Genomic DNA, 23,226 nt, shown 5'->3' on the forward strand with positions numbered 1-23,226 from the left:
GTCTTTTTGCCTTGTCTAGGGCCACTCCCACAGCATATGGAGGTTCCCAGGCGAGGGGTCGAATCCGAGCTGTGCCAGAGCCACAGCAACACGGGATCCGAGCCGTGTCTGCAACCTTCACCACAGCTCACAGCAACGCCAGATCTTTTAACCCACTGAGCAAGGCCAGGGATCGAACCCACAACCTCATGGTTCCTAGTCGGATTCGTTAACCACTGAGCCACGAGAGAACTCCGACTGCCTGAATTCTTGAAACAACATTGTCAAAATCATAGAAAACAGGATTTCCACCTCAAAAAGTGTTGGCTGACAGATTGCTCCTTGTATTTCTGAGCAGAGGCTTCTCCAGGACCATCTGTAAAGGCTCGTTAATTCCAGTCTGTGATTGGAACTGCTACTTAGCCCCCAATGAATTAAAATTGCCTCCAAAATCCATCTTTGAAATGAATTCTAAATGCAAGTGAGACAGAGGGAGAGAGAACTAGATAGAACTGGATAGAAATGAGCCCTCTATCCTGCCCCTTTTCTAAATAAATTTAAAAGCACGGAATTCCCATCGTGGCACAGTGGTTAATGAATTCGACCAGGAACCATGAGGTTGTGGGTTCCATCCCTGGCCTTGCTCAGTGGGTTAAGGATCCGGCGTTGCTGTGAGCTGTGGTGTAGGTCACAGATTCAGCTCAGATCCCGCATTGCTGTGGCTCTGGTGTAGGCCTTGGCTACAGCTCCGATTAGACCCCTAGTCTAGGAACCTCCACAGGCCACGGGAGCGGCCCTAGAAAAGGCAAAAAGACAAAATAAATAAATAAATAAAAGCCCTCCAGACTTCAAAATTACCCAGCATCTTCTGGGTGTCTTGCAAGCCCATGAATCCTGGAGACATGCTCTGCCACCTGCACGGCTGGTGATGCTCGTGGTACCTTCCTTCCACATGAGGTCAGGATGGTGACATCACCAGCCTAGCTATTCCTGGATAAAAAGCCTCCCCGAAGATTTCCATGCATCAAACTTTTAATTCCCTTGCTATTCCCTGTCTTCGCAGATTTGTGACCCCAGCCCAGGCGTGGCGCAGAGTCACCTGGTGCTGCCAAAGGTGACTTTATGAAAGGTGGGCCCTCGGGCCCGAGTACAGCCAGGGCCTCTATGACACCATGGCCTTCCAAAAACCCTGGAGCTCGTTACGAATTGTCCTTCTGGGTGGGCACCTGATCCCAGGGCAGGAGAAAGGGTGCACAGGGGACCCAAGTCCACGGCTTTATTGCCACTTTTGTCCCCCTTCTTCATTGCCCCCAACTTCGACCTCGAAATACACTTTCCTGTTGGATTATTTTATTTAAAAAATTAGTTTAAGGAATTCCTTGATGGTGCAGCAGGTTAAGGATCTGGCATTGTCACTGCCGTGGCTCGGGTTGCGCTTTGGCGCAGGTTTGATCCCTGGCCTGGGAACTTCCTCATGCCATGGGTGCAGCCAAAAAGAAAAGGAAAAAAAATTAAACGACACATGCCTACAATCTCCCTAGGACTTCCTGCATCCCTGGGGCCACCTCCCCGAGCGGACCACGGGGGAGGATTTCTGATTTCAGTCCTTCTGGCTGTCACTTCCATTTCTTGGTTAGCAACTCTCAAGAGTATCTACTAACTCTTCTATAAATCATAAAGCACTCCTTTTCCATAAGGCCCTCCATATTTTATGACCACAGAATAATGTTTGGTTCTTTTTCATATAAAGTTGTTGATTTCTATTTCTTGTTCTAGAAACCTCAGACAGTGTCTTCTGACTCAATCATAGAAGAATACTGGCTTCCCTCGTCCCTCATGTTCCACCCCTCCTACCTCCCTCTGTCAGAAGTGCTAAGACCTCCACTGTGGGTGATGAAACGGATGGGGTTCCTACGTCGTAAGTCTCACTGACCCCTGGTGCCCCCTGTACGTCCAGCGTCCACTAGTCTGGCCAGCATTGGCTGCAAGCACTTGAAAATGGTGAGAGGAGTCCCCGCCGTGGGGCAGCGGAGACGAATCCGACTAGGAACCATGAGGTTGCGGGTTTGATCCCTGGCCTCACTCAGGGGCTTAAGGATCCGGCATTGCTGTGAGCTGTGGTGTAGGTTGCAGACGCGGCTCGGATCCTGCGTTGCTGTGGCTGTGGTGTAGGCCTTGCTGTGACTGTGGTGTAGCCCGGCCGCTGTAGCTCTGATTCGACCCCTAGCCCAGGAATTCCACATGCTGCAGGTGTAGCCCTAAAAAGCCAAAAAAAAGAAAAAGAAAAAGAAGGAATGAAAGAAAGAAAGAAAGAAAGAAAGAAAGAAAGAAAGAAAGAAAGAAAGAAAGAAAGAAAGAAAGAAAGAAAAGAAAAGAAAGAAAAGAAAGATAAGAAAGAAAGAAAATGGTGAGGGGTCTCGCAGTGTCCTGGATCGACCCTTCTGTTATTGCCATTTCCGTCTTCAACTTTTGTGTTGGTCTGCTGTGCGGCAGAGCAGGAACAAAACACGGGAAAGCTTTAAGCAATCTGAACTCCATATGCTATGGGGCTGCCAAAAAAGTGGAAAAAAACAAAACAAAACAGGAGGACAGCCTTTCCATAGAAATACAGGGTCTCACCCAAACCAGAGATCAACTGAGTCCTGCTTGAATTTTTGTGTTTAGAATTTTTTTGAGGCTGGGGTTTGGAGGGAGGCTTTGGGCTTTGGGCTTAGCCTCGTGGAGATCTGCTTTCATGACCCAGGGGAGATTCTTGGGATTTGCAGAAACCAGGAGAGAGGGCTATTTAAAAGAAGCCCCAGGGAGTTCCTGTTGTGGCTCAGTGGAAATAAACTCGAGGAGGATCCATGAGGTTCAATCCCTGGCCTCGCTCGGTGAGTTAAGGATCCAGCATTGCTGTGGCTGTGGTGTAGGCCAGCAGCTGAAGCTCCTATCGACCCCTAGTCTGGCAACTTCCATATGCCACAGGTGTGGCCCTAAAAAGCAAAATAAAATAACCTAAAATAAGCCTCAAACTCCACCTTGACACAGGGGTTTTTTTGTTGTTGTTTTGTTTTGGTTTGGTTTTTGTTTTTTGTTTTTTTGGTTTTTGTTTGTTTGTTTGTTGGGCTTTTTTGAGGTACATTCTGGCTTTTTTTTTTTTTAATGAAAATTTTTGTCTTCCATCTTGGCAGAGCCTCTTAAAAGAGCCCACGCACCTCTTTTTGGAATGAGGGTATAGGAGGGATTTGTTCCAGACCTCGCCAGCTTTTGGGGGCAAATGACATCATTTGGCATTTTCTGCCGACATTTTCAGGGCTTTGAGGCTGTGCATTTCTCCACCCCGGGAGGTCCTCGAGCTGCCTCCCACCACCCAGAGGCCCTCCCCGCCCTCAGAAACTAGTCTGCTCTGGCTCACCAGGCATTTCCCCATCACCCCCGCTCCATGCCTCTCCCCTCCCCCAGCAGGTGGCTCCATTCTCCACCCTGCTGCCCACTCCGTGGCCCTGGGGCTCTGGGGTGGAGGGACAGCAAGGGCGGCCTCCTTCCGTGTCACTCTGGATTGCCTGGACACAAAGCTTCTGCTCAGAGTCCCAGGGTCCCAGCAGAGGTCCAACACTTTTGCTCAGCCCCCTTCTTCTCTGAAGCTCCGGAGCTCAGGTTTGTAGCAGGAAAGACACCATCTCTAACCCTGGCCCTGGTCCTTTCTTCCTGCCCCTTCTGTAGCCACGAAAACCCTCACTTTCTCAAAATCCCCCTCTCTCAGCCAAAATGCGCAGCCTTACAAATTCCACAGACATGGATCCGGTCCGGGGTCTGCTGGGACCACAGGGCAGGGGTTTGGGAATGCCAGCCCCACGCCTCTCTCACACCCCAGAGCCTGTCTCCCTATTTTTAAAAAGTTAAGCCTGAAATCGTATTCCCTTTCTTCATTACTAGCCCCATGATGATTCGCGAGTTTCTTTCTCCCAAAAGCCTTTCCGGTTCCATGTGGGTCTGCATTTCTCATTTCTCGCTGGGAATATAATTCCCAAAATAGCCCAAGAAAGGTTGTTTTTGTGGCATCGCCAACCTGCGCGGGAGGAGGATGAGTTATAAATTCCATGATGGGAGGTTCCCAGCCGGGAGGGGAGAAGGAGGATGGCCTTGACATTTAGTCGGGGACCTCAGTTGCTTCATCCGCACATCCAGCCCCTACCTACCTGAAGACGGCCCAAGGACAGACTGGGATGCTTGACCGGACGTTTCCTTGCTGCTTTTCTCTTTTCCGCTGTTTGTCTTACAAGCAAGAGACTTAGACCAGACGGCAGAGAGGCCACCCTCGGGCCTTGGAGTGGACCCCGTTCCAAGGTGGTGCTGGTGTGTCAGTCTCCTGTCGCTGCAGGAATATGTGCCACAAACGTAGAGACTTCAAACAGGACCCATGTCTTAGGTCGCAGCGTCCGTGGGTCCGAAATCTGGGCACAGAGGAGCTGAGCCGGGTTCTCTGCTTAGAGCCTCACAAGGTGGAAGTGAAGGAGTCAGGCAGTGTAGACTCTTATCTGAAGAATCCACTTCTAGGCTCATTGGGGTTGTTGGCCAGATTCTGTCCCATGGGGTTATGGGACGAAGATCCGAGGTCCCTTGCACCTTGCTGGCTGCCAGCTGAGAGTCGTTCTCAGCTTCTGGAAGCTGCCCACATTCCTGGCTTGGCGGCCCCCTCCCTCTTCAAAGCCAGAAATAGTCATTGAATCCTTCTCCTGCTCCAAATGTCTCTTCCTTCCTCTTCTGCTTCTCAAGGACTCCGGAGAATCTCATCTACAAGTCAGGTGATTCCTGTTGAGGTCTATTCCGATGGGGCTTTTTCTGTAAACCTACATTGTTGGAAACGCCTCGCAGAGTAACCATCTGGTTTTCCGTACTCACGGCACATGTTAGATCTGTGCGGAGGAGCCATAAGGCTGAGCTGCTAAATAAACTATGAAAAACCCAGCAGTCACACTTTTTTATCTTAGATATTGGCATATCCCAAGGATCTGTCCTGTTCTAGGATGTGATAGCCTAGGGGTGAGTGTGATTTGAACTTAGTGCATGTTGAGCGGGTGTCTGAAATTCAGAACCAGGCAGCTCCATCTCTTCTGACCCCAAAGGTGGCCCTAAAGTCAATGACTTTGGAGCACACTGGATCCCAAGGATTCCAGGTGGGGAATTTTGAACTGTGTCCATATTCCCTTTGGGATCAAAGAAGCCCAACTAAAAGAATGTGGACAGGATGACATGACCTATGGATTGAGCAAAAACTCCGTTTGAAAGGGCTACCTTGAAGATAGTGACTCAAACCGGAGAAACCAAGGCGATAGGCAGTGCAAAGAATCAGCACGTATGAAAGAAAGTCCTTAGAAATGTATTGACTTAAATAATTTTGCCATGGAGTTCCCATCACGGCGCAGCAGAAACCAATACGACTGGGAACCATGAGGTTGAGGGTTCGATCCTTGGCCTTGGTCAGTGGGTTAAAGATCACACGTTGCCATGAGCTGGGGTGAAGGTATCAGACACGGCTTGGATCCGGTGTTGCTGTGGCTGTGGCGTAGACCCCTAGCCTGAGAACCTCCATATGCCATGCATGTGGCCCTAAAAAGACAAAAAGATAAATAAATAAATAAATAAATAATTTTGCCTACGTTTCACATAATTAAAAAAAAAAAAAACCTTACACTTTGTGTAGAAAAAAAAAGGAGAGAGTCAAGTGATTCCTAATCTTAACTGCACCTGCGAAGTCCTTTCCCAGCAGTATCTAGATTCGTGTCTGATTGAACAGCCAAGGGTTGGGAAGCCTGGAGCCTCTTTCAAATTCCACTAACCATAGCGGACGCTGAACCCGAACACTCCTTAGAATCTTGGCAGTGACCTTCCGGCTCTGCCTTAACCCCAGCAGCTGGGTTTGTTGGTTTGTTTTCTTTGTTGCTTTTGGCAGATTTACTAGCAATTAAAATTAAGTACATACAATAAAATTGTTGGCCACAGATCTCAGATTATTATTGGTAATAAGTAATGGAAACCAACTCCGAGGTTATTGGTTCTCAGGAGTAGATTATTTCGTTTATAAAAACAGAAGTTCCTCAAAGTAGCCGGAGCTAAAAGGAGACTGAATCAGAAGAAAGAGGAGTGGGTCCTAGCGGCCAAGGGCAGGTGCAATGCAGAGGCCAAAGGCAAGACTAGAACTGGACACTCACGTAAAGCCTGGAGCTGGACACTCCAAAGTCATCGGCCACTGAAATTCTATTCACTCTCTCTTTTCCTGGAAGATGTAGAGTTTCTGGAGTTCCCTGGTGGGTGGCCTGTAGCAGTTAAAGAACCCAGAGTTGTCACTGCTGTAGCTCAAGCCCTAGCCTGGGAACTTCTTCACGCCATGGGCACAGACAAAAAAAACAATGGGACAGAGAGTTCCTGCTCATCCTTGTGTGTCTGCTCATTCTTCTCTCACTGTAGACCTGCTGTATCCACTAGGCAAATGTGTCTGTGTAACCTCTGAAAAAAAGGGCTGAGTTCTAACTTCAAATTCACAGAAAAGAGCATCAGTAAATCATCAGTCAGGGGACGACACGGGTCCAGGGAGCTGCGGTCAAGGAGGCAGGGCACAGGGCTGGGGTCTGCTTGTCAAGGGGGCGGGGGGGGGGGGCAGGGGGAGCTGACTCTTCTGAGTAGTCGGGCTACAGGCAGGCAAGCTACAGGGCAGACAAAGTTGGAAAGAGGCCCCACCACTCCTAAAAGTTTTCTGGGAGACACTGTGTTTCAGGATTCTTCAAGGGGGATTTCCATTTGATGGACTGCTGAATGTGACAACATTCTTACTCAATTTCCTGGTTATGTCTTCATCTTGATGACCATCTTTTTATAGATCTTCTTGAAATATGTTTGTAAGGGAACCAAAGGAGGGAGGCGGGAGCACAGAGAGGGAAGAGGGTTTCAAAAGCTAAAACCAGCCCCAATCCTCACTAAAGTCAGAGGGTGATTGTTTCATAAAACAAACCCATTAATGGGTAAGTTGGAATTATTATTATTATTATTATTATTTTTTGTCTTTTTAGGGCTGCACCTGTGGCATGTGGAAGTTCCCAGGGTAGGTGTCGAATCGGAGCTGGAGCTGCCGGCCTACACCACAGCCACAGCAACACAGGATCTGAGCCTTCTCTGTGACCTACACCACAGCTCGTGGCAATGCCAGATCCTTAACCCACTGAGCAAGGCCAGGGATCAAACCCGCATCCTCATGGATACTCGTCGGGTTTGTTAACTGCTGAACCACAACAGGAACTCCCAGTTGGAGTGATTCTAAACTGAGAACTCATGCAACTTCTTACATATATCTCGAAAACAAATTAGTGCCTTCACACAAAAATTACAGTCATGAGTCATGTCATGCGGAAGAAAGGATTAAAGTCCATCAGTATACATGTGATTGTAAGAGAGAGACTTTGCTTTTGTCTTTAAAAATGTTCTGATTTTAACTGGAGTTCTCAGTGTGGCGCAGCGGAAACGAATCTGACTAGTATCCATGAGGATGCGGGATCGATCCCTGGCATCGCTCAGTGGGTTAAGGATCCAGCGTTGCCAAGAGCTCTGGTGTAGGTCACAGATTCGGCTTGGATCCCGAGTTGCTGAGGCTGTGGTGTAGGCTGGCGACTGCAGCTCTGATTCAACCCCTACCTCAGGGAACTTCCATAGGTCACAGGCGAGGCCCTAAAAAGCAAAAAAAAAAAAAAAAAATTCTGATTTTATCTTTTCTACCATCTGATGGGACTTTCCTCCACTCACTGCAGTGATTCTGATTAAGCTGACTCCCTACCTCCTTCTCAAGGCTGCTGTCCTTCGATAGTTTCATTGTCATATAAAACAACATGACAAAAGTATGTTTTTTCAGGAGTTCCCTGGAGTCTCAGCAGACTAAGGATCTAGTGTTGTTACTGCTGTGGCTTGGGTCACTGCTGTGGTGTGGGTTGGATGCCTGGCCAAAAATAAATAAATAAAACAGTAGGTTTTTTCAACGATTTCAGCATCGCCAATTACCTGGATTAGCTAAAACAATGCCTGCAAGCTTTTTTTCTGACACTAATTTGATAGCGGCACAGCGCCAAGGTGAAATTCAGTCTCATTCTGCACCCCACCCTTCCCTATTGTGAATAAATAAAGAGCTGATTATAAAGATCACGAATTTCATTTTATTGAATGGTAAACAAACAGAAATTTCCTGTGCTAAGTGCTGTGACTGACTCTTGCTTAGGGGTCTGGGAAGAAGGCGGGTCTTCTTTTTAGCATCTTATTAAAGTATCAGTATATTAAGCTGTCTATCCAAAGATATCCAAAATATCTCTTCCTTGATTCTGAAACATTCTTTATTTGGAAACAAAGGTGTTTATTCTGTAGTTGCTTTCATGGTTTCAATGTAAATCCCAGAAAAATACAGTTCATAACCTGTTCACACTGGGTGTTTGCAAATGGTGTTTTTCCTGAGCTCGCATTTTGATGATAATGAAAGTCCAGTGGCTCTGAGTGCCTGGAAGTGAAGGAAAAGTCAGAAGAAGGAGGCTGGTGGTGCAGGAAACCAACTTCACTGGCCTCAAAAGTGCTGAGAACCTCAGCCTGAAAGTAGGAGGTGATGAGCTTTAGGGAGAAACATTGAGAAATATTCCACAGAATCAGGCGGTCATAACCTCTGCCGAAGTTCAGAAATAGCAGAAGCAAAACAGAAACTGTGTAGCAGACCCTAAATCTTTGTCTTTTGAAATGAAAGCCCTTAGCTTTAGCCTCCCAGGCTTCCCCTCAGTCTCAAAGGCTGACTCAAGAGTTAATGATTAGGGGAGTTCCCGCTGAGGCCCGGCGGAAATGAATCTGACTAGTATCCATGAGGATGCGGCTTCAATACTGGGCCTTGCTCAGGGACCCAGTGTTGCCACCAGCTGGGGTGTAGGCTGACAGATGTAGCTGCGATTCTACCCCCTAGCCTGGGAACATCCATATGCCACAGGTGCGGCCCTAAAGAGCAAAGACAAATAAATAAACAAACAAACAGCGAAAGAAGAAAGAGGTAATGATTAGGAAATATCGTGTTACGGCTAAAAACTAGCTAAGACCGTCTCCATGGTGTTATGTCGTGCCAGGGCCCACTAGCGTGTTGCTGATAGTTTCTTTCTAGTTTAGAGTTCTAGTGCATCTAGTGTCTGGCTTTTCACAAATGATTTCTTCCTGGCTCAACTGCTTTCTTTTGCTAACGGGTACTTTCTCCTTAGAGTTCTATTGCCCCCAGTGCTGCCTGTTGTAGATGAAACACCCCCTAACACCCCTTCCCTGAAAGCAGGCTTCATTCCAGAGAGACGCTCAAGGGACCGTAACCCCGAAGACAACCAGAAACCATCACCAGACCCCTGCCACCGTCCTTGACGATGCTGAAATGACCTATGGATGAAGCATAATATGGACACCTCATCAACAAGCCTGTCTTCTGAACGAAACCTATAAAAACCCCTTCCTGTCCCCTGTCAGGACAGGACATAGATTTGAGGCCTTAGCCTGCTGTGTCCTTCTTTGCCCGGCAAGGCAATAAAGCTGTCCTTTCTCTTCCTCAAAACTCTGTCTCCGAGACTTAATTGTACAGCGACCGCAGTTTTGGCTACAACGTCAATGAATCACCAAAGTAGTAAGTAGGGAGTTCCCATTGCGGCGCAGCAGAAGTGAAGGATCTGACTAGGAACCATGAGGTCATGGCCTTAACCCGCTGGCCTCGCTCAGTGGGTTAAGGGTCTGGGCGTTGCGGTGACTGTGGTGTCGATTGCAGTCAGAGCTCAGATCTGATGTGGCCGTGGCCGTGGCTGTGGCTGTGGCCGGCATCTGTAGCTCCAATTCAGCCCCTTGCCTGGGAACCTCCATGTGACGAGTGTGGCCCTAAAAAGACCAAAAAAAAAAAAAAAGTAGTAAGTAGAAAAGTTTGTTTTGCACACATCAAAAAGGCAGTTTGCATTGAAACCAGAACGTGGAATGAAGCTCTGGGTAAATTGTAATAAAGTAGCTGATGTAGTGAGAGGGCGGTGACTGTCTTCAATGCGATGGGTTAGAATATTAGCATCTTCTTAAACGAGAGGTTATTGGGCAGGGATTATCTCATATCGATTTTGGGAAACAGTGGAAGTCTCGCTTATGATTTCCGGAGGCATAAGCAAGAAATGATCCAATTAAGTTAGCCTTGCAAAATAACCTAAAGTAAACTTTGTTGGCGTGGCTGAACTGGTTTTATCTGCTCAGGGAATGTTCAAGGCTGGTCTCATTTATTTTTAATTTGAACACTTCAGATATATGCTTCGTTGTTTTCAACTGAAGACAGCTCACTCTTGACTGCAGTCGTCATGACAACACTTTCTTTACTTAAAGCGAGGGGTTAAATCCTCCTGTTAGAAGAGTTCCCACAGTGGCTCAGTGGCAATGAACCCGACTAGTATCCATGAAAATGTGGGTTCCATCCCTGGCTTCGCTCAGTGGATTAAGGATCCAGCATTGCCGTGAGCTGTGGTGTAGGTCGCAGAGGCAGCTCGGATCTGGCATTGCTGTGGCTCTGGTGCAGGCAGGCAGCTGTAGCTCCGATTAGACCCCTAGCCTGGGAACCTCCATATGCTGCAGGTGCCGCCCTAAAAAGACCAAAAAAAAAAAAAAAATTCCTTATGAGAAGGAAACTCTCAGCTCAGATTGGATCAAAACTGAACTGTGCTTGCGTAGAAACCAAATATATGGTCAGCAAAGGGGAAGGGATGATGGAGGGATAAATTAGGAGCTTGGGATGAACAGACACACACGGCCATGGATAAAATAGATAAACAGCAAGGACCTTCGTATAACACAAGTAACTATATTCAATATCTTGTTAATAGCCTACGATGGAAAAGAATACGAGAAAGAATGGATATATATATCTATGGAGAGATACACATACATGGATACATATACATATGGAGAGAGAGACATATATGGAGAGAGATATATATATAATCACTTTGTTGCACAGCGTTGTAAATCAGTTATACTTCAATTTTTAAAAGGCAGGCTATAAAATAGGAAAAAACTGAACAGGGCTCAACATATATTTTTAAAACAAGGTGAAATCATGCATTTGAAAATAAAATAGACCATAGGTTAACCATATCTTTTAATACATAAACATATCTTTTCCAAATCTTCTAAAATGCTTTTCTCTTACTCGTTCAGAAATCACAGCTCCATAATCAAAGTGAGGCTAACTCATCATTGGAAATAATATCTTGCATCTTTTTCTGCCACCTTTAACTGTAAATTAAATAAACTCAGAATGCTTTTAGCCGAATGTATTTTTCCCTTATGCTCAAACTTTTTGTCCATAGTAGACAAGACCTTCCGGTCAGACCAGGTAGCAAATTTTCCATTGAGTTAAGAGACCATAGCGAGTTTTCGAGTGCCTACTATGCTAGCTACCAAGATAAAATGATAAGAAAAAAGCTGCCCTCAACCCCCAAAGAACCTTCAGACCAGTGGGCAATTGACAGCTATCACACGTAAGCAAACGGGAGAATCGCCCTGGGATAAGCGTCCGGAAGAAAAGACTGAAATACCATGAGGACGTATGTAACCTCTAATTGGGGCGGGAAGGTGGCCTGGTCAGAAATAAAAGCACTTTCCTGGCTGGCGGTGCTCTTTGATCTCGTCAACCTTCTGGAGAAAGGCCGAGGGGGGGGGGTGCGGGTGCTGGTGCAGCACACGTGTGGGTCGCCAAGAAGGTTTAGTCATCCCTTACTTTGGCCCAGAGGCAGTTATGGAAATCGGGGGTTTGGATGCGCTGCACCTGGCCTCTCCTCTGCCCCTGCCCTGGGCCCACGGGCAATCACAGAGGGAGGACGCCTTAATTCTGGATTTGGGGGGATCGTCTCCCTGACACTCCACTGAGCTGGGCCCTGAGGGGCTCCTGGGCACACAAGCCTTTCAGTGTCCCCCGCCCCCCACCTTTCTTGTTTTTAGGGAATAGGCTTCAGCCTCCAGGACCTGCCCTGAGTTCCAAAGGGCAGAATCAAACGGTTGCTCATCAGGGAAGGAAGGGGATGCAGAGACGGGGGAGGAGCCGTTGAGAGACAATGGTGCAGCCTTGGGGCAGGTGCTGGTTCCTCCTCAAGGAAAATACAGAACAACAGCCTTGAGCGCTTCTGCAGAACTAAACCCCCCCGGCAAATGAAAACGGGAGAGGAGGACCACCAGAACCCGTCCTGGGGCCCCGAAACACCAACTTTAAAAAAAACAAAAGCTTGCATCTATCCTGATCCTTGTCTGTGGCCCCATTTTCCACCCCCAAACTATAAAACCACTTCCTATTCTCTCCCAAAGGAGGGCTGTCCTGAGGGCCCTCGCCTGCTGTGGCCTCCCTTTGCCTGGAAAAGCAATAAAGCTGATTTTTTTCTCCTTCACCCAAAACTCTGTATCTGCATTTCTATTCGGCACTGTGGACGGAGGCCAAGTTTTGACAGCATCCCTGACACCTTCTTCCCCAGCCCCTGGGATCTTTCAGTCACTCCATCTTCCCTGGTCCCCCAGGCTGCTCCTCTTTTTGTGAGGCTCTGCGTGCATCGGCACCTGTTTACTCTCCATCAGGCTCTGTTGCTGGAGGGGGTGTGAGGTGCAGACCCCGGAAGCTCAGACAGAGGAGGAAGGTGCCCCCTCTCCCCCGTGGCTCCCAGGGCAGGTGATATGGGACTTCAAGGCCTCTTCCAGGAGCTGGAACTCAAAGACCATGGCCAAGACAAGAATTATCAGAGCCTGGGAGTTCCCATTGTGGCTCTGCAGAAACGAATCCCACTAGTATCCGTGAGGATGCTATTTCAATCCCTGGCTTTGTTCAGTGGGTCAGGGATCTGGCGTTGCCGTGAGCTGTGGTGTAGGTAGCAGATGTGGCTTGGATCCTGTGTTGCTGTGGCTGTGGTGTAGACCGGCAGCTGTAGCTCAACTCCTAGATTGGATCCCTAGCCTGGGAACTTCCATATGCTGCAGGTGTGGCCCTAAAAAAGCAAAAAACAAACAAACAAACAACAACAACAACAAAAAACATGGACTTACCAGACCCTTATCAACACTCCACCCATCTTGAGTCCCCTCCCCAAACTTGAGCCACCTGGCCTACTCCTTCCTGCACCTTCTAGGAAAGGTACGTGGCCCACTCCTCACCCTACCCCTATAGAGGCCTTATATGCACCCAACCAACCAGCAAGTGTATCAGAAGAGTCCCTTTCCCCAACCAATCGGCAGGTCAGCAGGTGTATTGCAAGACCTCTCCTCTCCCTGGGCTAGCACCATCCAGCGTCTCATATCACAATAAACTCTTTTCATCCTGCTATGAGTCCGGAAATTCTTCCCACTCAAGTGCACAGACCATGAAAGGTGGGGCATCTACAGACCAGCTGCCAGCACATCTCCTGTACTTTTACCAGGTGAAAAGATAGTCAACCTCCTTTCCAGTTTGGGGTTGCAAAAAGATCCTTCCATTATTTTAAACTTACACAGGACCGGGATACCGGCCCCAGATAGCTGAGATGCTTAGCAAAAGAATGGTTTCAGTGAGCCAGACCTTGCACCTTCCCACACATAGAAAAGCGCTAAACTCCTTAATCTGAGATATCTAGTTTTCCGTTATTAGCTATAATCCTTTGTTCCTACTACCTGACCTTTGTTGCAAAATCCTATATACCCTAGTTCCCCCCTCACCTCCTTAGAGTATTTTTCTCAGAGATACTTGAGGCTTAAATCCTCAGTTTTGAGAGTTCCCATTGTGGCGCAGTGGAAAAGAATCTGACTAGCATCCATGAGGATGCGGGTTCAATCCCTGGCCTCAGTCAGTGGATTAAGGATTGGTGTTCCTGTGAGCTGTGGTGTAGGTCACAGACATGGCTCAGATCCCGAGTTGCTGTGACTGTGGCATAGGCTGGCAGCTACAGCTCCAAGTTGACCCCTAGCCTGGGAACTTCCACAGGCTGTGGGTGCGGCCCTAAAAAAAAAAAAAAAAAAAGGGAGAGAGAGAGATGGATGTGGGAAAAATGGATGACCCCGGAGATACTTAGGAGGTTACAATTAACAGTAGTTGGTGATGGTAGGTGAGTGGGGGAAAGAGAAGCAGACATACAGATGGTTCCTGGGCTACTGGTTTCTGGAAGTAGATGCATGGTGGTGTTATTAACTGAGATAGAAAAGTTTGGGGAAAGGATAATAAATTTGGTATTAGACACTGTTATGGGGTGAATTGTGTCTCCCAAAATTCGTGTTTTGAAGCCCTAGCCCCCAGCACCTCAGAATGTGTCTGTATTTGGAGACAGGGCCTATAAGGAGGTTATTTGTTAAAAGGAGCTCATATGGATGCATCCTGATCCAGTCTGGTGTCCTTGTAAGAAGAGATGACTAGGACACCGATGCAGACAGAGAGGGAAGACTGCGTGAAGACAGTGAGAAGACGGCCATCTATAGGCTGAGAGAGGCCTCTAAAAAAACCACTGCTGCTTCTAGCCTTCAGAATTATGAGAAAATACATCTGTTTAAGCCACCCAGTTTATGGTACTTTGTTATAGCAGCGGTAGCTGACTGATACAGACATGTCAAGTTTAGGTTGCCTTTGAGCCATCCTACTGGAGATGTCAAGGCAGCAGTCAAGTCCAAAGTTCTCAGTCAAAGGCAAGACTGGGTAATTTTGAGTCATTTACATATACATGTTAATTAAAGCCACAACAGATGATGAGATTTTAAGGAAAAGGGTGCAAAATGCAAAGAGAAAGAGACTAAAATTGAGGAACTCTCATTCGGAATGTCTGGGTGGAGAGGAAAGAGCCTCAAAAGAGATGAAGATGAAGAAGGAAACCCAAAGGAGTCGTGTCTGAGAGGCCAAAACAAGACAGTGTTTCCCACACCGGTGCAAAAACAGACATGCGGATCAAAGGAGCAGAAGAGAGGGCCCAGAAACAAGACCCAGACACCTCCGGCCAATTAATCTTTGACAAAGGAGATTCGACAAATCTTTGACATATGAGATGGGGAAAAGAGTCTCTTCAGCAAGTGGTGCTGGGACAACTGGACAGCTGCATAAATCAGTGAAACTAGAACACACCCTCCCACCCTGTACAAAAATAAATTCAAAATGGCTTAAAGACTTAAACATAAAATATGACATCATAAAACTCCTAGAAGAGAACATAAGCAAAGCAGTCTCTGACATCAACCATACAAATATTTTCTTGGGTCAGTCTTCCAAGGCAGTGGAAATAAAAACAAAAATAAACCATTGGGACCTATCAAACTTACGAGCTTTTGAATAGCAAAGGAAACCATAACACAAAACAAAAATGAAAAGACAACCTACAGAATCGGAGAAAATACTTGCCATTGATGCAACTGACCAGGACTTAATCTCCAAAACACACAGACAACTCATACGACTCAACAACAACAAAAACAAACAACCCAACCAAAAAATGCACGGAAGACCGATTTTAGACATTTCTAAATGTCTAAGATCCCTAAATAGACATTTCTCCAAACAAGATATACGGATGGCCAGTAGGCACATGAAAAAATGCTCGAGATCACTAATTATTAGAGAAATGCAAATCAAAACTACAAGGTACCACCTCACTCCAGTCAGAATGGCCATCATTAATAAGTCTACAAATAACAAATGCTGGAGTGGGTATGGAGAAAAGAGAATCCTCCTATACTGTTGGTGGGAATGTAAATTTATGCAACCACTGTGGAAAACAATAGGGAGATTTCTCAGAAAACTAAATATAGGACTACCTGTGATCCAGCAATCCCACCCCCATGCGGGTATCTGGACAAAACTACAATTCAAAAAGATACATGAGCCCACTATGTTCAAAGCAGCACTATTCACAACAGCCTAGACATGGAAACAATGTAAATGTCCATCGACAGATGAATGGACTAAGAAGATGAATAGAATACTACTCAGCCATAAAAAAGAACAAAACAATGCCATTCCCAGAAACATGGATGCAACTACAGATTCTCATACTAAGCAAAGTAAGTCAGAAAGAGACAAATACCAAAGGGATATCACTTATATCTGGAATCTAAAATGTGGCACAAATGAACCTATCTACAGAACAGAAACAGACTCACAGACAGGGAGAACAGACTTGTGGTTGCCAAGGGGCAGGAAGAGTGAATGGGATGGACTGGGAGTTTGGGGTTAGTAAATGCAAACTATTACATTCAGAATGAATAAGCCATGAGGTCCTACTGTATAGTCCAGGGAACCATATCCAATCTCTTGGGATAGAATATGATGTAAGATAATATGAGAAAAGTAATGTACATATACATATGTGTGTGTGTGTGTGTGTATACACACACACATATGTATACACACACAGACAGGTATGACTGGGTCAACTTGCTGTACAGCAGAAATTGACACAACATTGTAAATTAAATATACTTTAGGAGTTCCCTTCGTGGCTTAATGGAAACAAACCTTACTAGGATCCATGAGGATGCAGGTTTGATCCCTGGCCTCGCTCAGTGGGTTAAGGATCTGGCATTGACTTGAGCTGTGGTGTAGGTCACAGACGTGGCTCAGATCCTGCATCGCTGAGGCTGTGGTTTAGGACAGCGGTTCCAATTCGATCCCTGGTCTAGGAACCTCCATATGTCCCGGATATGGCCCTAAAAAGACAAATATAACTTTAAGAAGCCAATAAAAAAAGGACAGTATTTCCAGAAGAAAAAAGTGCTCAACCATATTTAATAATGCGGAAAGCCCACCTAAGACAAGGTCTGGAAAATGTCCATTAGATTTGGTGACAAGGATGTTGCCCTTGTTCGTAGCTACTGACAGAGACGGGAAGTACAGCTGACGTGCAGTTGAGTTTTATTTTAAAGTGAAAGGCTTGAATGTGTTTACATGTTAAGAGAGAGGATACAGTCCAAAGAAAGAGACTGAACATGAACTAAAGAAAGAAGGTGCCTCCTGGGTTCTGAAGAGGCCCAGAGGGCTTGGAATCTACTGCACAGAATAAGAACCCTTGTAAGTTGGAAGGACTTGGTTTGCATTCTTGGCTTTTGATTTTATGAGAATATTAAGAAAAGCTATCTTTTCTGCCTTGGCCTAACACCTTCTTTTTTTTTATTTTGGGGGGTAAAGAAGAAAAAAATAGCTTTATTGCTATGCCAGGCAAAGTGGGCCACAGCAGGCTAAGGCTTAAAGACTGTGCCCCTAATACCTTCTTTATTACAGCGTTGGGACCACGCTACAGTTTTCGGGTGCCCATTAATTCGGGTGGACTCCTTAGAGCTAGGCAATTGTCCTGTAAAGCAACCTCTCCAATCACAGGAACAGTAGTTGCTTTGTCCCTAACAAATCTCTCGTGTGCTGAGCACTCTGGGAAGGGCCAGGCAAAGCGTAAAAGTTGGATCACTCGTTGATAACCCCGCCGAGGTGTCCAAAGGCTGGGAGAGGAAATACGTAGCGTGTACACACAACCACTGTGTGAAAGAGAAACTGTTGTGCTACGCGCGACACGGTCCCAGCCCTAGAAGGAAGAAAAACAAATGCTGAGAACTGACCCAGAGAAGAGAACACCAAGGACTCAGCAGCTGAGGGCAGGGCTGGTCCCGGACGGGAACAAGCAGCCAGAAGGGACGATGACACTGGCATACAGACACTGGGTTAGATGATTGTGTTGTAATTTGATCATTGCAGTGTGGTTATATAACAAAATACCCTTGTTCTCAAGAAATAGACACAGAAATAATTTTTTTTTTTTTAGGGCTGCACCCGAGGCACATGGAGGTTCCCAGGCTAGGGGTCTAATTGGAGCTGAAGCCACCGGCCTACACCACTGCCATAGCAACGCCAGATCCGAGCCGCATCTGCAAACTACACCCCAGCTCATGGCAACGCCAGATCCTTAACCCACTGAGCAAGGCCAGGGATCGAACCCGCAACCTCATGGTTCCTAATCGGATTCGTTAACCACTGCGCCACAACGGAAACTCCAACACAGAAGTATTTAAGTGAGAGGAAGCAGTATGTCTCTAACTTCCTTTCACGCGGTTCATAAAAAGTGTGTGTGTGTGTGTGCGTGCATGTACAGAGGCAGAGATAAAATAGGGCAAAATATAAGTAACTTGTAAATCTGGGAAATGCTACCCAGACTTATTTTTATTTTTTATTTTTGCTTTTTAGAGCCACACCCACAGCATATGAAGGTTCCCAGGCTAGGGGTCAAAATCGGAGCTGCAGCTGCCTGCCTACACCACAGCCACAGCAACACATGGTTCGAGCCATGTCTGCAACCTACACCACAGCTCACGGCAATGCTGGATCCTTAACCAACTGATCGAGGCCAGGGATCAAACCTGCATCGTCTGCAGATTCGTTTCTGCAGAGCCATGGCGGGAACTTCCACCCAGACATTTTTAAAATTACTTTGGGAATTTTTCAGTATGGGTGAAATTATATCAAATTTTAAAAATACACAAAATTGGAGTTCCCATTGTGGCTCAGCGGTAAGGAACCCAACTAGTATCCATGAGGATTTGGGTTCGATCCCTGGCCTCGCCTAGTGGATTAAGGATATGGTGTTGCTGTGGTGTTCACAGACGGAGCTCGGATCTGGTGTGGCTGTGGCTGTGGAACAGGCTCCGATTCAGTCCCCAGCCTGGGAACCTCCATATGTCGTGCGTGCGGTCCTAAAAGCAAAGGAAAAACAAAAAACAAGAAAAACCCCACAAAATTGTTATGCCTTGAGTGGAAGTAGTCCAGGTTTCAAGCTGGGGACTTGGTAGGAATAGTGCTGTTTTGCTGGGTGACATTTGGTTTCACAGGGAGGGGCATCAGCAAGATTGCAGAGGCTGGAAATGAATCGCGGGGATGAATTCAGAGGATGGAGAGTATTTTAACTGAGGTGAAAAGATATCGGCGTCAGAGCGAGAAGGGGCTGGAGAGTGAGCTTCATGGTGAAAGTTCTGCTGCTGGTTGACAGCATCTGAAGGGCACAGAGCAGGTAGGAAGGAGGAGAGCAGGCGTGGGGAGCCCAGTTAGGGGCCAGGGTGATGGCACAGATGGGAGACAAGCACCCAAACCAAGGGCAGGCCGTGGGCGCAGGAGAGGGCATGAGTTCGGGCGAGGTTAGGCGTTCAAATGGCAGGATATGGAGTTGTCCGCCTCTCAAGGCAAGGAAATTCCACCGCTGCCTCATTCTGTCCCTCTTTCCATGGGCTGTTATTTGTGCCTTCTTTTATTTTTCTTCATTAATCTAACCCCAGTTTGTCCATTTTTTACTAGACTCCTCAAAGAATTTGGTGTAGCTTGGTGGGTCATCTCTACTGCCTGCACGCTGTGTATTTAATCAATAGGAATGTCTTTCTTTACCGTCTATGGAAGAATTACAATTTTTTGGAATCTATCAATAGCTCCTGATGAACGAGGTGAACTAATGAAAAATTAAAATTCGCGGTGCGTTTCTGACAACTGCAGGTGCCACTGCATCCCCCAGCCTCCTCGGCAGAGACGGTGGCCTTGCGACCCAGTTCTGCCACGGGAGATACACGTAGAACTGGTGGGGCCTCGGCAAGTCTCCAGGAAAGAGTTCAGGTGGCCTTCTTCCCTATTTTTCTTCTTCTTGCTGCCTGGACTGCAGACATAGTGGCAGCCACTGGAACAATGGCATGGCTGAGAGGGAAGCCTTATGCCCGGGAGCGAGGGGGGTGGGAGAGTGTAGATTGCGCAGCAGGTGTAGCTTGACCAGCCTGGCCAATTGGAAGCCGTGCTTCTGGGCCCATGTCCCCATTCCTGCCCCCATAGTCTCTTCACTCAGGTCCCCTTTGGGCTAGCATCGTGATGCCAGTGACAGAGCCTGGCTGATATCAGGTGACCTAGTTATTTCATCTACTTGGTTGTTCGGTAGACGGGTGCTTTCTGGTGAGCACAAAACACGCGGTGTGAGATACTCGCACTTCTCATACATACAGGCAACCTCCTCTGTCCCCAGCCTTCCAGTCTTGCTTTTGTCAGGTCTCTGACCAGTCAGCCATGTCATTCACCGCTGCCCACGTGTCTGCTTATATTCTAACTCAGGCCACTTACTGTCCTACACATGTTGGATGACCCAAATAAAAACCGAAAATCCCATTCTGTGTTCCTGGTACCACTCCAGAGGGAGCAGAATAGACTTCATTCACAAGGAACTGCAATTACTTGTTTTGATGGTCTGGCGACTCCCGGGAGAATCAGCTCAAAAGACTTGCCCTTATGTCATCTAACTTGGAACCTACCCAGGACCAAAGCCACTGTTGGGGAGCATTTGTGAAAAACACTCACAAGCAAATGGAAAAAATACAACAAAACAATAAGAGCTCATAAATGAGTTCAGAAGAGTTTCAGGATATGAGATCAATTTGCTAATATCAGCTGTATTTCTGTAGACTAACAATGAACAACCCAGAAATGACATTTAGGGAGTTCTCTTGTGGTGCAGTGGGTTGAGGATCTGGTGTTGTCACTGCAGCGGCATGGGTTTGATTCCTGTCCCGGGAACTTCCACATGTCACAGGGAAAAAAAAAACACAAAACAAAAAACTGACATTTAAAATAATTCTGGAGTTTCCATCGTGGTACAGCGGAAACAAATCCAACTAGGAATCATGAGGTTGCCGGTTCAATCCCTGGCCTTTCTCAGTGGGTTAAGGAACCTGCATTGTCATGAGCTGTGGTGTAGGTCACAGATGTAGCTTGGATCCGACCCCTAGCCTGGGAATTTCCATATGCCACGGGTGTGGTGCTAAAAAAATAAAAAAATTAAGAATTAAAATTAAAAAATTCTTTTTACAACAGCAGCAAAAAGAATAAAATATTTACAAATAAATGTAATCAGGGAAGTACAAGCCGTATACACTGAAGACCACAAAGCATTCTGGAAATAAAGAGTGCTTATTAAAGAAAACTTAAATAAATGAAAAGACATCTCGTTTCATAGATTGGAAAGCTTAACACTGTTAAGATGGCAGTGTTCCCCAAGTGATCTACAGATTCCATTCATTCTTTATCAAAATTCCACTTTTTTTTTTTTTGCAGAAATGGACTGAAGATCCTAAAGTTCTTGCGACAATACAAAAACCCCAAATAGCCAAAACCATCTTGAAAAAGAAGAACGTAGGACTTACACTTCCCAGTTCTAGAACATATTATAAAGTTACAACAGTCAAAACAGTGTGGTGCTGCCCTATGGACAAATGTAGAAACCAATGGGATGGAACAGAACGTGCAGGAATAAGCCCACACGTCTGTGGTCAACTGACATCTCTCAAGGGTGCCAAGACCATTCAGGGGAGAAAAGAACAGTCTTTCAGCAAATGGTGCTGAAACAACTGAAAGTCCACATGAAAAAGAATAAATCTGATCCCTATTTCACATGCAAAGCTTGACCCTGGCCATCAGCCTCTGCATGCATTAAACCATGTGCCATGGCAGCGGCCCACGCGCAGCACTGCTCAGGGCGGAGACCAGGAGAGAGGCGCTCTGTGCTCTGGGAAAACTGGAAGAACAGGTCTCCAGAGAGTTATTTTTAGAAGATTTTATGAGCCCAATTCTTGCATCTCCCCATATCTAGAAAAACACTAAAATCCGTCAATGTGATGACTGCTGTCTGTGACTCGGAGTCACCTTCACGAGAGCAGCAGCGAACCTCTGTGAACTGAGTGCCTGGCTGCAGCCCCCCCTGCCCCCCCGCCCCGGCCCCCGCTTTAGGGCTTTTATCTCAATAGTCCCCCCTCTCTTCCGTGGGGCAGTAGTTCAGACTGGCCCCCAGCGAGGGTGCATAGCAAAGGAGTAATTCCACTAAGCTCAAGCCTTCACATCTTCCCCTAGAAACTGGTTTTCTATAAAGCCTTTTCTGTATATCTGGTTGCCTGTAAATCTTTTGTTCCTACTACCTTCCCTTTGTTGCAAAAACGCATGTATCCCAGCTCCCTCCTCACCTCCTTGAGCGGTTCTCAGGGCTACCTGAGATGCAGTCTCCTGGGCTTAAGCCCTAATTCCCCCCCCCCCTTTTTTTTTGCTTTTTAGGCCCGCACCCATGGCATATGGAGGTTCCCAGGCTAGGGGTTTAATTGGAGCTACAGCTGCCGGCCTACACCACAGCCACAGCAACTCGGGATCTAAGCTGTGCCTGCAAGATCATCAGTATACATCTGCCACCTACACCACAGCTCACGGCCACACCTGATCCTCAACCCACTGAGCAAGGCCAGGGACCCAACGCGAAACCTCATGGTTCCTAGTCGGATTCCTTTCTGCTTCACCACAACAGGAACTCCAAGCCCTAAGTTCACCCCAAATAAAATTTAACTCTCAACTTTTAGATGGTGCATTTTTTTAGTCGACACATAGCATATACAAAATTTAACTCACAGTGCATCAAAGACCAAAACTTTCAGCCTTGCTATTAACGTCTCAGAAGGACACCTAGGTGCAACTCTTTGTTACCTGACACAGGCTCTGTCGTGGGGGGACCTATAAAACTTTATGCTACATGGCAGAAGCCAGAGAGAGAATGCCACATGTTGTAAGATGCCATTTATAGACAAGTCTGGAATAGGCACATTTGTAGTAACAGGAAGCGAGCGTGTGGTTACCAGGGCCTGGGAGGAACGGGGAATTGGGAGGCTCGTGGCTTCTTTAGGGATGAGAGCGATATTCTGGAATGAGAATATACCCAAAAACCACTGAATTGCAGACCTTACAATCATTATGATGGTGAATTTTGATCTCAAACTAATAAAATTACATATATTTGTAGGACCATTGACCCCATTCCATGAGTCCTGGTCATATTTGTTCCTGTAAGGGCCCCAGCTCTGGCAGTACTAGTTGGGTTCCTAACCCACTGAACCACAGTGGGAACTCCTTTATCTTTGATTTTCAGCAATTTGATGATGACATGCCAAGGTGAGGTTTCTCTGTCCTGCTTATGTTTTCCGAACTATTTGGATCTACAAAGTTAAGGTGTTTCACTAAATTTAGGAAGTCTTAAATCATTATTTTTTCAGATAATAATTTTTGCCCCATTTTCCTCCAGTTATACCCTTTTAGATTGCTTGACTTTGTCTTACAAGTCAATGTTTTTACAATCTGTTTCTCTTTGCTTTTCAGAACTTATCATTTTCATTAATCAGTCTGCAAGTTCACTGATCATTTATTTTGTCGTATGTAATCTACTAAGC

The 23,226-nt window shown here is 46.5% G+C and overlaps 1 non-coding gene across 1 annotated transcript; it reads left to right on the forward strand.

The window, feature by feature from the left end:
- Positions 1–4,775: 4,775 nt before the first annotated feature.
- LOC125121768 (small nucleolar RNA SNORA18) lies at positions 4,776–4,903 on the forward strand. Its single transcript, XR_007133631.1, has one exon. It is a non-coding gene; the product is annotated as a small nucleolar RNA SNORA18 (small nucleolar RNA).
- Positions 4,904–23,226: the final 18,323 nt, after the last annotated feature.

The sequence above is a fragment of the Phacochoerus africanus genome, chromosome 2 (genome assembly GCF_016906955.1).
Source record: "Phacochoerus africanus isolate WHEZ1 chromosome 2, ROS_Pafr_v1, whole genome shotgun sequence".
NCBI lineage: Eukaryota > Metazoa > Chordata > Mammalia > Artiodactyla > Suidae > Phacochoerus > Phacochoerus africanus.